The following is a 15,638-nucleotide window of genomic DNA, read 5'->3' on the forward strand; positions in this document are numbered from 1 at the left end:
GAAACTCGCCCGCAGTCACACCTTAGGAAGGAGCCCAAATTTTGCGTTTTACCTTAGTTCCAGCTATGCGCAGAATCCTTGCTCGCTTCCTCTGCTCCTTGTCGTCAAGCGTCTTTTTCGACAGTAAAAGGCACGTTTTCAGGGGCAACGGCAACATACTCCTGATAAATCTTTGCCTCAACGTCTCAACGACTCGGTGATAATTTAGTACAATAACCATATATCCTAATGTCGAGGAGTCAGGGCACATGTACTAAATGCGTAGAAATTAAGCAAAACTTGCAATGACATTCCGCTTTTTGAGCACAAGCTTTCTGCAAGAATGCTGCATAAATAGCCGGAGTACTCCTTTTTTGCAGAATCCCAGTCAAAAAGTTTTGTTTTCCGGAGGAGTTTCAGTGCGCACATGTGCTTCGCCGCAGCCTGCATTCTCTTCTGCTTGCAAAAGCTCGTTCATTGGACATTTCTTATCACCAAAATACTGACGCACGTGTTGTACCGATAATGGCCTCACAGTTGCTGAAAAAAAGAGAAACTGTGAGTGGCAGATTACGCAATGGGCACATCATTTCAAGACGTAGTTTGAACAGGGTAGTCCACATCGAACACCGAAGGTGCGGCAAACGAGAATGTTAGGAAGCCAGGTTTGCTCCGTTCGCTCAGAAAGTGGAGTTTTCTAATTACCTTCAATGTTATTCCGCCTGGCCGTGCTTGAAAGTTGAGGTTAAGCCTTTCTAAATGCACGAACACCCCAGGATTGCTGGTGGCTCGTTTTGGGGAGCGTCTCACACCGCTCCAAAAACACGGTATCGGCAGCAGCAGCAGCAGCGTGTTTACATTTGCCTGCCTAGCAACTGCAGCTCGCGGCTAAAAGCTGTCTACTGGAAGAGAGCTACATAAAAAGAAATTGAGTGAGAGTGCAGCGCTGACATGCATTAGATAAAAATATTTCTTAGCGTTCATGTGGTCATTTTCGGTGGCGCAGTGATGCTTGTCTGCGCAATGGACCGGGCTGTTACTTCGCTCCCGTCGCACGACACCACCTCTTTCACAGTGTGCACATCGCCTGCTTCAAAAAGCTTCTTTCCTTTCCTGACGTTCGCTCCTCGAAAGAATTGTTCATCCACATGAATGAATAGGTCGAAATCACGCCTCCACGAACAGCGGCAGCCGCTAGCAGACGCCATCCCTTCGCAGTCGCGGGGCGAGCCTTCCTGACAGGGATGACGAACTGGCCGCGCGGGGGAGCCGAACGCAGCCTCGACGGTGGCGGTGCCTGGCGGGTGCAGGGTGCCTATAGCGGACGTGTTTTAAATCACCAAGCCATGAGGGTAGCTGGTGAAAGATGAAGGAAATAAACGAAAGGTGGAAAATAAAAATCGCCGCTTGCTTTCAAAGTGGGAGAATTGTGCTTGAGAATAAAATGTTAAGCCAAACACCTTGCAGACTAGCTAGTTGTGGAGAGAAGGCGTCAGAATGAGATGCATTGCAGGAAAAGCGGGAAGGTCACAGGGGAAGTGATGAACTATGTCAGGCAGGGAGACCCAATCTCTGCACTGTTATTCAGCGCGTGTTTAGAGGACGTATTCAAAATGTAATGCATGACACCAGGGTGATTTCAGATTGGCTAATTACATTACCATGCTAATGATAACAAGGCAGTAAAAGTAGGTCATGATTGAGGGCCTGCACAGAAAAAGCAGATCGACGGATATAAACATTATTATAAAGAAAACTCAATAAGCACTTTCGACTGGGCCAGTTGGTTCATAACAGGAATTAAAGGAATAAAATTGCGCAAAGGGATTGAAGAAGAAAACGCAAGAGGCGCGAGGACAGGACCGAGCGCAAACTTCCAACTAGTTTTTATTTCTGAGACACCCGCTGCTTATATACCAAATGGAATCAATTATCAGAGGCATGACCGGCAAACCCATGGGCACTCAACGAGCAAAAAAAAAAAACAACTGTCAAGCAAGGAGGTATACCGTCCCTATCTCATATTAAGGAGCAAAAAAACTAACACTTGTTGTTGGGCTAGTTGGTAGAACATGATTCTGAACGAACCAGCGCAAAAAACACAACGGACAAGAAAAAGGCGGAACACAACGGACAGGAGTGCTGAACTTCCAACTTTATTTTGGAAGTACAGATGCAACGTATATATACAGCCATGTCAGGGGGGCGTTCCACGCAACGAAAGCAAGAGCAAGTGGAATCTACAAGGTCATGAAGAGACAAGCGACACAAGCAAACCAAAGATCTTAACTAAAATAACACGTGAAGGGGTGAAGTTTCAATGGAGGCAAGAATAAACAACAGGGAAAATAACAGGGAAAAAACGCCAGACCTCATGACGTTGTAGATTCCACTTGTTCTTGCTTTATTTGTGTGGTACGCCCCCCTGACATGGCTGCATATATACGTTGCATCTGTACTTCCAAAATAAAGTTGAAAGTTCAGCGCTCCTGTCCGTCGTGTTCCGCCTTTTGCTTGTCCGTTGTGTTTTTTGCGCTGGATCGTTCAGAAAAAAAAACCCAAAGGAGATACCACAGGAAAAAAAAAACGCTTCGCCAGGATGGCTGCGGAAGACAAGAAGGCGAGGCCAAGCCTACGAACACATACTCACATGGTTTTTATGGTTTTATACATGACCTGGCATTGCCATGAGATACGTGTTACCTGTGCATGTGTGTTATTTGTGTGTTGAGCTGTCTGCGCGCGTGCAGTGTCGCATGTGTTCGTAGGCTTGGCCTCGCCTTCTCTTCTGCAGCCGTCCTGGCGCAGCGTTTTTTTTTCCTGCGGTATCTCCTTTGGTTTGGTTTGCTCGTTAAGATAAGATAGGGGCGGTGTTCCTCTTTGCTTCGGCAGCTGGATTTTTGGTGGTTGAGTGCGCATGGGTTTGCCTCTGATAACTGATTCCATTTGGTATATAGGCAGCTGGTGTCTCAGAAATAAAAAGGAAGTTGGTGCTGTGTCCTGTCCTCACGTCTCTTGCGTTTTCTTCTTCAATACATTTGCGCAATTTCATTCCTTTAAAAGAAAACTCAGCAGTCACAGAAAGAAGACAAACTCTACAGTACTCAGGGAGGTAACAGAAGTGGGAAGGGAATGCATCTAGCGATGGCGAGTGGTGACCGCGGATCCGGAACATCAGAGTTAAACAGCTCGGAGAAACACAGCAATATGGCGGAGTGTGTTTGCCTCGTCAATAACAGTTTACCAATATGCCTCACGAGCACAAGCATTTAGTTGCATCTTGCAAGTACTCATATACGGGGCAGAAATTTGGAGGCTAATGAACAGGCATGCATACAAAGACAGCGCAGTGAGCTAGAAAGGTGCAATGTTGAGAGAGGGGCAGAGTAGGGCAAAGAACGAAGGCGAGTTAATGGGATCCTAGCTGGAATCAGAAAATGGCGGCGGACATGGGCAGGGCACGGCAGGAAGGCAAGCGTAAGAGATGCTGCCGCAGGAGCCTATGCCCTGCAGGGTTAGGATGATGTTGAATGGGATGGTTCTCGTCATCTGCGTAACGTTCTACCTGTCCACTATTTAAGGACAAACCTACATCTCACAAGTAACTTTTTTAATAAGTGGCAGCCTAATTGATGAGAGGCGGTTATAGCGAAAATGAGTGCAGCTTTTTCTGGCATTGAGTCACCTATCGTGTGGCGTCTTCCAACCATTTCTGCGGTATTTCACACTTCGGGACCTCGATTGTCGAAAGAGCGATCGGCAAAACGTCTGGCATGCATCACATGAGTTTGTCTACAATATGACCTTGCAGCCGGCAACCGACATGATCAGTCAGAAAGTGGCGCATTTGGTTAACGACTTTAAATGTTACCGCCCAAGAGAAGCCTTTTTTTGTGACGAAGTACTCTTTTATACTTGGCTTTTAAATCACCAATTAAGTCATTTGACCTGCGAGAGAAAGCAAAAACCGTGGCAAGTAAAGTTAATTGCTTACGCCTGGCAAGACGAATTGATCCGTTCGAAAGATCTTCATCAACGCGATTTCCAGACCTCGTCCTTGCACCAAGGATGCCATTGACGTTCGACACCTTCGGGAAGAAGACATCATAAAACCGGCGTTAGATGAAATCTTAAGAAGTACTCACAGGAAATTTGAAACCTGATCTTAAGCGCTATTCGTTGTAAAAAATAAAGTTTCGTAGTGTGCAAAATGACTAAACGATAAGATCAGTCTGCACTGAAGCAATGCATTAGGTTCGCAGCTAAAATGGAACGGCAGGCGTGCTTCTCGCTCACATCCGGCTGTCCGAAGCGGAGCCAATTCAAAAGTGTTGCTCCAGAGTTTACTGGCACCACAGTGCTTCCCCTAATAAGTCGTCTGCTGGACTGTGAAAGGTAGAGCTGTTTCGTGAAATCAGGGTCAAGGATGACAACATATAGTCCCTCAAATATTTTAGTATTGTTGTAACTGTTTTTAAGCAAGTGTTGCAGTAATTTAAAGGAGGTTCGGGATGGTATTTTGAAAGTACAAAAGTTATTTTGGGACTGAGAAGAAAATTTCAGAAATTACAGGGAGCGTTTCAACTCGCTAACTTGGCTGAGAAAGTGCACACGAAAAGAAGAGCACTGCGGCAGCACATTGGTGCACCGCCATTCGTAAGCATGGCGTCCACAGGCGATCGCTCTCTTTCCTTGCCATCAGTCGCGGGGTAAGAGGCACCACACGGCATTCTGACTGGCTCAGATAGCAGCAGCCATGAAAGCGACTGGTTGGAATGAGCATAGGGAAGTGCGCCAGGTGCAGCGCCGAGAGGAGTGCAGCTGAAGCTGGGGAGGGAGAGTCGTCAAGAGAAGACTACGTGAAACTCATTGCCCTTCAACGAATTGGCATCAGCAGCTGCTAGTACTGAGGTTCCACATGCGTTCCAGTGACCCAGACTGACATATTAACGTCTTTCTCCCAAAACTTAAGTGGGTGTACTATGTAACGCTGACCGAAAAAGCCAATTTTTTATTTGTCACTTTAAAATTCAAGGACTTCTGAAGAACCCTTCCTGCAGAGCAGCCTGCCCGTGTGGGCACATTAAGATGTTTTAAAACCGTGTCAACCACGTCTATTAGCTCGCTATGAGTAAATGAGGCGCTTTTGAGCCAACAGGTACTTCCATCGCTATTTTTTTGTCTTCAGAACAGGGAAAGGGCACCAAAAAGTTGTTTTCTTTTTGTAAACTAGACATGACACACTGAAAAAAAAAGTTCCTGCTTTCAAATACCATATCCACTTGACAAAGGGCTGCACTAGTGTACGGGCCCGCTTTCCCCCAACTTAGGAGCTGATGTTATGAAAAGAAGAAAAACAAATCTTCAAGCAGCAGCTGCGTCTCACGTGTGTCTAAATTTACCTGCACGGCCCGCTAACTAGGGAGCTGCTAGGTGAAAGCTATCTTAATTATGTGCGTCATTATTATCAACTTGCAGCATGCACCGCTGTGCCATTTAAAAGAAGATCCGGAAGAAGAGCGCCACTACAGCGTGTCTACTTTTAGTGGGAAAGCAATTCTACGGCCGCAACCCCCAGGTTTTAAGTGGTAGAGGCTCTGAACCTTTGTGAAGGTTCCGAGTAGAAAGTCTAAGCTGCTCACAGGATGTGGCGCCGATACTCGGGAGTAGCTAGAAAAGTGAATGGTGGCATAGCAGACGACGCTCAGCGCGCAATCGCGCTACGGGCTACCGTTCGGTATAGCTGGCAAGAAGAAAAACATTGCCACTAAGGGCAGTGGAAGAACGCCACAAGTAAGTTTACTAACTACTGTAGGCTTTGTGCAAGCACGCGATGAGAACAGCCCGAAAAACAAAGACGAAAGAAGTACAAATCATGGGGCTGGAGAACATTGTCGTCGCGCCAGCGCAATGTTGAGGGCACCTATGTGTCTGCTTGAGTGGCGATGCAAGGCGTTGCAAGAAGAATGGCGTTGCAAGAAGAGGAACTGAATCACTGTGCCTTTGACTGCGCATGTAATTCTAGTCGCACTTCCCGGGGTTCAGAGGCGTGCGTCTTCGCGAATAGCCTCTGAGTAGCACTGGGTGAGTGGACACCTCAGTCGTACTGTGAGTAGGCGGTGGCGTCCACCTACCAATTGAGGCAGCTAAGCGCATTTTCTCAAAACAAGCCGCTTCCATAGACTCGGGGCGCTAGGGGGCAGCCGGCGTTTGCCGGACGTGCGGCGCTTCGGCTCCGTCATTTTTTGGCAAGAGCCACGGCTCAAGTCATCGGACCCCCATCAATTTCACTCTCTTTGGATTCGGCAAGTTCATCGGCATCTGTGGACACCAATTTCATCTAGGTGGGCCCACTTTCACAAATTTTAGAGCGAGGTTTCCTTCACGCCTCCGGCGCCGACGCTAAGCCTAACAGCTGCGCCGGCGTTCGGCTGCAAGGGAGCCGCTTTCGGCAAGATGGCAGAAACGCTTCTGCAACACGGCTATGACCCTGACGCCATGTCTTGGTCGACCGTTCCCGTCACTGCGGAACCCAAATCGGCGCCCGCGGACCCGATCCGCAATGAAAATCTTCTGCGTCTGCTTGAGCGTGTCATGCCGGGAAACCCGCCCGGATTCCAATTCTACCGGCCGCCCTTTTGACAAGCCCTGGTGCTGCGCCGTACGGAAGCGGAGTCCTAAGGAGAAGCATCTGCAAGCAACACGCCTGGACCTGTCGCAAGAGGCCAGACAGCGAGGAGCCAGATTCCTTCTCTCCCGGACGCCACCGCGCGCGGCAAAATTTGAAGCGGTTGGCCCGCGCGATCGCTGATTGGTTCTTTCAGACTGTCGTCGAGTGCTGCCTTTGGATTGGCCAGTTCTGAGGGGCCACCGTTCCTCAGGCTATATAAGCCCCAACGCTGCAGCTTGGAAGGTGTGACGGAGTGACCCAGTGACCGACCCACCGTGAGTCGAGTGCTGCTCACGAGTGGAGTCTGATGGTGTGACGTGCTGGTGTCTCGCTGATCGTCGCTGTGCGAGAACAGTCGCGTTGTATAGCTCTCGGCCCCCGTGCCGATGTTGAACTATATTATGCCCTGTACATTTTGTATAAAGCATTTTCTTAGTCTCACCGACGCCTGACTCGGAGACTTCGCTACCGCTAAGAGAGCTGGCAACGCTCAGTCACGAAACGGGTGGCGAGCGCAACGGGACCACCTCTATGCCACAACATTGGATGGCAGCTATGGGATCGACCGACATCAGCTACCTCGGCGCGGTGAGTGCCTGAAGTTTTCCTCAAACGCCAGACTTTCTCTAACACAGGTTATAGTAGCTTAGAGAAAGAATGTGTAGCATTGCGTTAACCTTGTGTGTTTCAAGCCTAGGAAGAGTGTTTTGAAAACCAAGGGATGCTGAAGGGGTAAACAAGGCAGTGTGTGAAATTCTTGCGCGTACCGAACTAGTAGCGATATAGTAGTGTACGGCAAGTAGTTTCTAAAAGGGCAAACAGCAAGAGGCAGTGTGAATGATGGAGAGTTACAAGGTTAAAGAACTTCTCCAAATTTGTGAGGAGTTGGGCATTGATTTGGGCTCAACAAAAAGAGAGAATGCGATCCTTGAGGTCATGAGGACTGTAAGGTCGTCGCTTGCACCCGCTTGTACGCGTTTCTTTTGCTTGTGTTTTTTTTTATACAGTTACGCCCCGAGCCGCTTCGCCGGGATGCCGGGCGTCCCGGGCGGGGAGGAAACTTTTGTCTTTTGTATGCTGTTTCGAGTTCTGTTTCGTACAGCGGTACCCCCGAGCCGCGTCGGCGGGGTGCCGCGTGCCCTCGGGGGCGGACCTTTTGTTTGTCTGTTGTTTGTCGTGCGGAGCGGGCCCCCTGGACGGACCGCGCGTTCATCACCCGCATTTGAGATGTTTGTTTCCGCGGGTGAACTCGCACTTTGCGTGGAGTGAGCATTGAGTGTGCAACTGGTTTAGTTGGGTCTCGTTCTAGCACCGACATGTAAGGCGTCGTGTGTCCCCGTAGACGGCGCCGCTTCGCGCATGTGCGGGGCTCCGGACGCCTTCGACAGACCACACCTCGCACATCTGTTAGGTGCCTGGGTTTGCGTTGTTTTTCTTTGCCGTGTGTCGCAGCCACTGGTCGTAAATTTGCGCTTCTCCGCGGGGATGGGTATCCTAACCTTGCGGACCAAGGCCCAGACGCGCTGGCGCCCAGCCCCGTCCGCGGTACATGGATTCCCCGAAACCGGGGGAAAGCGTCCTCGGTAATATGAGAGCGCTGAACGAATACATGGTTTTTGTGGTAGCCCAGCCACGGCCGCGAGCTCTGAGCGGGCGGCAGTTGAGGTCGGAGCTGGGTAGGAGACGGACTTCCTCCCGCATGCTCGCTTAGGACGACGGACTGTCCTAAGCCCAGGGGCGACTCAGCTCAGTTATTCTTTTCAATGCTGCTGTCATCATTATAACTGTACTGTACCTTTTTGTTGCAATCAAGTGTTAATTAAAAGTGTTCTCAGTTAATCCGGCGGAATCGAGAGGTTCTTTGGGCGAAGCAGGGAAACGGGACCTACTAAGAAGAAAGAAGAAACTACAAGCAACAACGAGTGAAGAAGAAGAAAAAAACAAGACAGAACAAGAACACAATATAATTGTTTTACTAGGACTGCGGACGTGACGGCTGAGGAAGCCGAAGAGGCCTGGGCTGATATCAATGAAAGGCGTGAACGGGAGGAAAAGAGAGAGAAGGAACGTCGCGAGGAGGAAATGAAAGAAAAGGAGATACGAGAGCGCCAGGCGCTTAGAGAGCACGAGGTTAAAATGAAAGAGCTGGAGCTCCGAAAAACCTCGCCAGCGCCTAGTCTTGCTTCGACGACGGTTCCCTCTAACGCTCCAAAAATACGCGACCAACTGCCGCCCTTTGTAGTCGGCGAGGATATGGCTAAATACCTCGTTAAATCTGAGCGTGTGTGCGAACGGAATGACATTGAGCGATCCCTCTGGGCACAGAATCTGTTAGCCTTGCTTCCCGGGGAGGCATCTGACGTGATAACTTGCTTATCGAAAGAGGCGTTTGAGAGCTACAGTGATGTGAAGGAGGCGCTATTGCGAAAGTACAAACTGTCGCCCGAAGCTTTCCGGCAGAGGTTCCGGTATGCACAGAAGGGCAGGGAGTCACATGTTGACTTCGCGTTTCGTCTAAAAGCCGACCTGGTTGAATGGCTGAAAAGCGAAGAGGTTTACGACCACCGCGATAAAGTCGTCGAATGCATCGCGTTAAAACAGTTCTACCGTTGCATCGATGAGGATGTCAAGCTCTGGCTGCAAGATAGGCTAAAGGAGGTTAAGCTAGACAAGGCAGCAGAATTAGCTGGAGAGTATTACCTCCGCCGCAGCTTGCACAGCAGGGCAGTGCGTGTAGAAAAAGCTGATAAGAGAGACGGGTTTTCAAGGAAGCCCGACGAACGGAAGCAAATCAAGCGTCGCGAGTTTCGGAAAGACGAGTCCCTTACCAAAGAAACTGTGAAGGAAGGGCAGAATGCATCTCAGAATGCTAGCGATGGTCCCAAGCAGCGAAACGATGCGACGCGTTCTTTTGAAAAACGGAAGCCGTTAATCTCCTACAACTGCAAAAAGCAAGGGCACATCGCGGCGAACTGCCAAGACAAAGTTGCTTTTGCAACGATACGGGAAACAAACAAAAACATGCGACTGTTGGAGCCATATATGCAGGAAATTAAAGTAAACGGCAAGAAGTGCAGAGCACTTCGGGACTCGGCAGCAACTATGGACGTCGTCCACCCGTCTTTCGTCTCCTCTAGTGACTTTATAGGAGAATGCGCTTGGATACGGCAAGTGGCCGAGGATGAGAGTGTCTGCTTACCGATCGCAGCGGTCATCATTGAAGGAGAGTTTGGAAAACTTAACACAGAAGCCGCTGTGTCTGCCGCCCTTCCGGAGCACTTTCCCTAACTGTTCTCAAATAGCTCGGAGCAGATGCTGAAGGATCAGGGCAAATCATTCTTTGCCGACGTGGCGTACATGGCCCTCACGCGATCCAAAGCGCGCCAACTGTCGAGGGAACTGGACTTTGAGTCGGTGAACGAACAGCCGTGCGGCACGCGGAGCGATCAAGGTAACTTGAGTGGCGGGCAGACACGGGAGATGCAGAGCTCGGAGACTGGCTTGGGAGAGCGCGGTTTGGACGAGACTGAGAGTGATACGTGCACTGCTAGCCGCGATCTAGACACGACGCCGCAGTTAGGCGACGCGGGCTCCATACTCGCTCCGGTTTCCGCCAGCTGGCAGGAGCTGGCCGCAGTTGAAAAGGAAACGCTCATTCGCAAGCAGCAGCAAGATTGCTCAATAGCCGATCTGATGAAGAGCGTCAGACTGGGAGTGGAGAAAAAGAGGGTTTCATTTTACGAGAGATCTGGCTTATTGTATCGCTGCTACACCGATAAGGAGGGTCGCAAATATGAGCAGATTTTGATCCCTCGAAAATATCGCTGTCAGTTACTGGAACTCGCGCACGAAAATGCGTGGGCAGGGCATCTTGGCTTAAAAAAGACCAAGGCTAGATTGGCTCAGGAGTTTTATTGGCCGTATTGTTGGAAGGATGTCGAACAATTCGTGCGATCTTGCGAAACCTGCCAGAGAGTAGGCAAATCCACTGACAAGTGGAAGGCGCCGATGAAGTTAGTGCCAGTCATAACAGAACCTTTTCGGCGACTGGTAATTGATATTGTAGGTCCTTTGCCGGAATCAACGAACGGGTGTAGGTATGTTCTGACGGCCCTGTGCGTCGCGACCAAGTTCCCGGAGGCGGTACCACTTAAGGAGCTAAATTCTTCCCATGTCGTGGACGCTCTGCTCTCAATGTTCGCACGCGTCGGCTTCCCTTCTGAGATCCAGTGCGACAATGGCAGCGTCTTCACCAGCTGCCTAACTTCTACCTTTTTGGAAAGATGCGGCATTAAAGTGGTGCACAGTTACATCCATCACCCGCAATCTAAAACAGTAGAGCGAATGCATTCGGTGCTTAAGCGCATATTGAGAGCCCTGTGCTTTGAGCGTCACTGTGACTGGGAGGCCTGCATTCCCGCCGCTATGTTCGCCTTGAGGTCTGCTCCCCATGAGAGCACAGGCTTTAGCCCCGCGGAGCTCGTGTATGGCCGAAGCCTTAGAACTCCGCTGCGCATGTTGCGAGAGTCTTGGGAAGGCAGTGATGACGACCCAAATGTAGTCTCCTACGTCCTCGACCTTCTTCAGAGGCTCGGGAAAACAAAAGATATTGTAGAGAGGCACATGAAGGCGGCGCAAATCTTGTCAAAGGGATATTACGACAAGTCAGCAAAAAAACGCACCTTCGAAGTAGGTAGTCAAGTGATGTTGCTGCGTCCGTCGAAGAAAAACAAGCTCGAGGTTCACTGGGAAGGACCCGCGAAGGTTGTATCGAAGCTTTCCGATACCAACTACGAAGTGAAATTAGGGAGACGGCCCAACAAAATTTATCACAGCAACTTGATGAAGCCCTACATTCAGCGTCACGCGATTGTAAGCATGGCGATAAATGCTGCCGATGAGAAAGGGGCGGAAATCCTGACGACAGCTGACATGAAAGATTGTGGTTTAGAGCTAATGTTGGAACAGCTGACTTTGGACGCGCGTCTAAGTACCACCCAAAAGGAGGATTTAAAGGGAATAGTTTCCGAGTTTAAGGAGGTTTTTTCGAACCGTCCCGGAAAGACCACGGTCTTAGAGCACGACATCGAGCTAACATCTGAGCAACCGATCCGCAGTAAACCGTATCGTTGTTCACCCGTGCAGAAAAAAATCATGGCTGAGGAGATTCAGCGCATGCGTGACTGGGGGGTTATAGTGCCAAGTGAGAGCGACTACACATCGCCCCTGATACTTGTCCAGGTTCCGGGAAAGGATCCGAGGCCATGCGTCGATTATCGGCGTCTGAACGCGATCACCCGAGATCAGACATATCCGATACCGAACCTAGAAGAAAGAGTGGAGACGGTGTCGAAGTCAAATTATATATCTACGCTGGACCTCGTGCGAGGCTATTGGCAAGTACCCCTTACGGAACGGGCTAGCCGTTGCGCCGCGTTCGTTTCCCCGTTCGGAACCTTCCGCCCACTCATGCTGAGCTTCGGACTTAAAAACGCGCCGTATTGTTTCTCTAGCCTGATGGACAGAGTGCTTCATGGTTTGGGCGAGTTTGCATTGCCATACCTCGACGATGTTGCCATCTTTTCGGACACTTGGGAAGAACATCTCGAGCACTTGCGAGTTGTATTGTGCAGTTTGAAAGAGGCAGGCCTCACTGTGAAACCAGCTAAATGTCACCTAGGTTGCGGTGAGGTGACTTATTTGGGCCATGTGGTGGGGCGCGGCCGGCGTAGACCTTCCGACATCAAGGTAGCCGCTATTGTAAACTATCCCCGGCCAACCACTAAGACGGATATAAGGGCTTTTTTAGGTTTAGCTGGATATTACCAACACTATGTGAGAGACTACTCTGACCTTGCCAGCCCGCTAACAGACGCGCTTCGAAAATCGGAGCCCGTTAAGGTGACGTGGGACTCGAAGAAAGAAAATGCGTTCCAAATGTTGAAACAAGCATTGAGCCATAAGCCGGTTCTAACGGCGCCAGACTTTTCGAAAGGTTTCATCATTCAATGTGACGCGAGTGATCGCGGAATGGGAGCGGTGCTATGCCAAGAAGGTGCTAGTGGTCATGAACGACCAATTTTGTATTTGAGTCGAAAACTAAGTTGCAGGGAAGAGGCATACAGCACCTCTGAAAAAGAGTGCGCCTGCCTTGTGTGGGCAGTTCAGAAGCTGGCTTGTTATGTCTCCGGTTCTAAGTTTGTTGTGGAAACGGACCATTGCCCCCTAACCTGGTTAAGTAACATGTCGTCTAAAAGCGGCCGTTTGCTGAGGTGGAGCATGACCCTCCAGCAGCACAATCTGGTTGTCCGCTATAAGAAGGGAAGGTTGAACGCGAACGCCGATGCTCTAAGTCGTGCATTCTAGGCCTCGCTTCTTTCAGTGACCTCCTCGTTACTTACCTTCTCTCGCTTTGCAGCAAACTATCATGTTCGAAGGAAGAAAGGGGCAAAAATGAATGACCTCATTTGCTTCCTCAGTAGTGTGTTTTCGGTCCAAATGATTTCAAGGGGACCAATCTGATTTTCATTATTATTGTTGATTATTAAGTGCTCCTGCTATTTTGATGTGTTGATACTTTGCAAAATGGTTGTTTGAACCTTGTGTACCAGATCGTACACATGCCTCTTGTTGCAGCGGGAATAAATGGGGACATCAATTTAGTTAGGTTAATTTGGATTATGGCTTCGTCTGGTGTTTGATGGGAGACAGAGGGCACTTGCTTGTGTTGGGTGTTGCCTTTTGCCGGTCGGTTTTGTAGTCTGCAGAACGACCAACCATGACCAGTGGCGAGAAGCAAGGGGATCGGATCGACCTCAGCGAAGCTGGTCGAGGTGCCTTGGCGACAACGAGGTCAACAGAGCTCCTGGCCTGCGAGTGGGAGCTGGTGCTCGTGAAGTTACCTGGACTGGACGTGAACTTGGAAGAGCCTGACGGAGATGCGCGCCTGGCATCCGAGCCACGTGGAAGCAGCTCGTCTTCCCGGCGCCTTATCTGATGGCGGGGATGCTGTCATGCCGGGAAACCGGCCCGGATTCCAATTCTACCGGCCGCCCTTTTGACAAGCCCTGGTGCTGCGCCGCAAGGCACGCGCCCTAACGCTCCCTGACAAGCCACGATGCTGCGCCGTACGGCAGCGGAGTCCTAAGGAGAAGCATCTGCAAGCAACACGCCTGGACCTGTCGCAAGAGGCCAGACAGCGAGGCGCCAGATTCCTTCTCTCCCGGACGCCACCGCGCGCGGCAAAATTTGAAGCGGTTGGCCCGCGCGATCGCTGATTGGTCCTTTCGGACTGCCATCGAGTGCTGCCTTTGGATTGGCCAGTTCTGAGGGACCACCGTTCCTCAGGCTATATAAGCCCCAACGCTGCAGCTTGGAAGGTGTGACGGAGTGACCCAGTGACCGACCCACCGTGAGTCGAGTGCTGCTCACGAGTGGAGTATGATGGTGTGACGTGCTGGTGTCTCGCTGATCGTCGCTGTGCGAGAACAGTCGCGTTGTATAGCTCTCGGCCCCCGTGCCGATGTTGAACTATATTATGCCCTGTACATTTTGTATAAAGCATTTTCTTAGTCTCATCGACGCCTGACTCGGAGACTTCGCTACCGCTAAGAGAGCTGGCAACGCTCAGTCACGACACGGGTGGCGAGCGCAACGGGACCACCTCTATGGGACAACAAGCGCCGCTCCAGACGAGAGGCCAAGGTAGAGGCGAATGCCACGCCAAGCTGGCCGAAAACCCGTGACCAAATGGAGGCCCAAGCCTCTACCAAAATTCAACCAAGACGACTTTGTCATCGTCATCAAGCCCCGGAAATAACTGGCCATCCGGGACGCCTTTCAATACAGCGAACTCGGTGCAGCGTTCGGCGCTTTCCTCGGGGCGCCTAACGCGCCCCAGTTGAGCCTCCTCCTATGCAAGGAGCAAAATTTGATCCTAGCTACCACCCGGAACGCTCCCGTCGCAGACCGTCTGCAAGGCGAGTTTTCCATCAAATCGACCAAAGGAGATGTGCCTCTCGCCGGCCATCTGAAAGAACATCAAGAGGACGTCTGCTATGGGGTCATTACGGTGGCCAACCAAGAGACGTCTGAGTCTCTCCAACCTTGCGTGCAGTGGAGGAGCGGCATTTTACCAGATATCCGCAAGTTCGGCTCCTCAAACAAGGCCAGGCTTACCTTTTCCGGCACAGTGAGGCCTCGATACGTGCACTACAACTCCGAGATTGTCACAGTGCAGCCATATTTCCGCACTATTCTGGCCTCCAGCTTGTGCGGAACTGTCGGCCATCGCGTGGACTCTTGCCCCAACCCAACCCTGTGCCTGTGTGGACAGCAGGCACCCGTAGAAGAGGGGGTGCGGACCCCTCACGAGTGTCAGCCAAAATGAGCCGTTTGTGGTGGTGCCGATGCCACGAACTCGCGGGACTGCACTGCAAAATATCGCCATACCAAGCCAGCCGCCCCTAAGGGCGAAAAATCCAGCGGGACGGGCAGGCAGCCATGTCACCCAAGCACCATCGGCAGCGATGCTTAAAAACGGCAGACGCCTACCAGCGGGAAGGACGCCAAGAGCTGTCAAGTGCCACCAACGCCCCCACACGGCGGCGAGGACAAGCGAGCCCGCTCCCAAGACAACAATGGCGCGACCAGCTCCTTGGCCAACTCCGTCAAAAATGGCAAACAGGTGAGCGGTTCAGGCAGGGTAGCCTCCTCCTCCCACCTCCTCTCCCCTCTCCCTCGCTCGGCGGCTGACGCTGAGCTCCACAACATTGTAGCTTCTCTCCGGGCCCAAAACGAGATGCTACTTGCTAAAATTGAAGCCTTACAGGCTAAAACAACTCCCCCTCCCCCAGTAACTCCGACACGGACGCTATGGAGAGCGAGACGGCGGCGACGCCGGCTCTGGAACCTTCCCTTACCGAACTCAAAGCCCGTCTTAATGCCAAATTTGACACCCTGTTGGAGACAGCGATGGAACGCCTCATCG

The 15,638-nt window shown here is 51.0% G+C and overlaps 2 pseudogenes; one reads left to right on the top strand and one right to left on the bottom strand.

The window, feature by feature from the left end:
- LOC149367578 (ADP-ribose pyrophosphatase-like) overlaps positions 1 to 15,638 on the bottom strand; it is a 246,244-nt pseudogene that overhangs the window by 106,003 nt on the left and 124,603 nt on the right.
- On the top strand, positions 7,490 to 15,038 carry LOC149367582 (uncharacterized; annotated as a pseudogene).

The sequence above is a fragment of the Amblyomma mixtum genome, chromosome 1, assembly GCF_055824585.1.
Source record: "Amblyomma mixtum isolate Tamu chromosome 1, ASM5582458v1, whole genome shotgun sequence".
NCBI classification, from domain to species: domain Eukaryota; kingdom Metazoa; phylum Arthropoda; class Arachnida; order Ixodida; family Ixodidae; genus Amblyomma; species Amblyomma mixtum.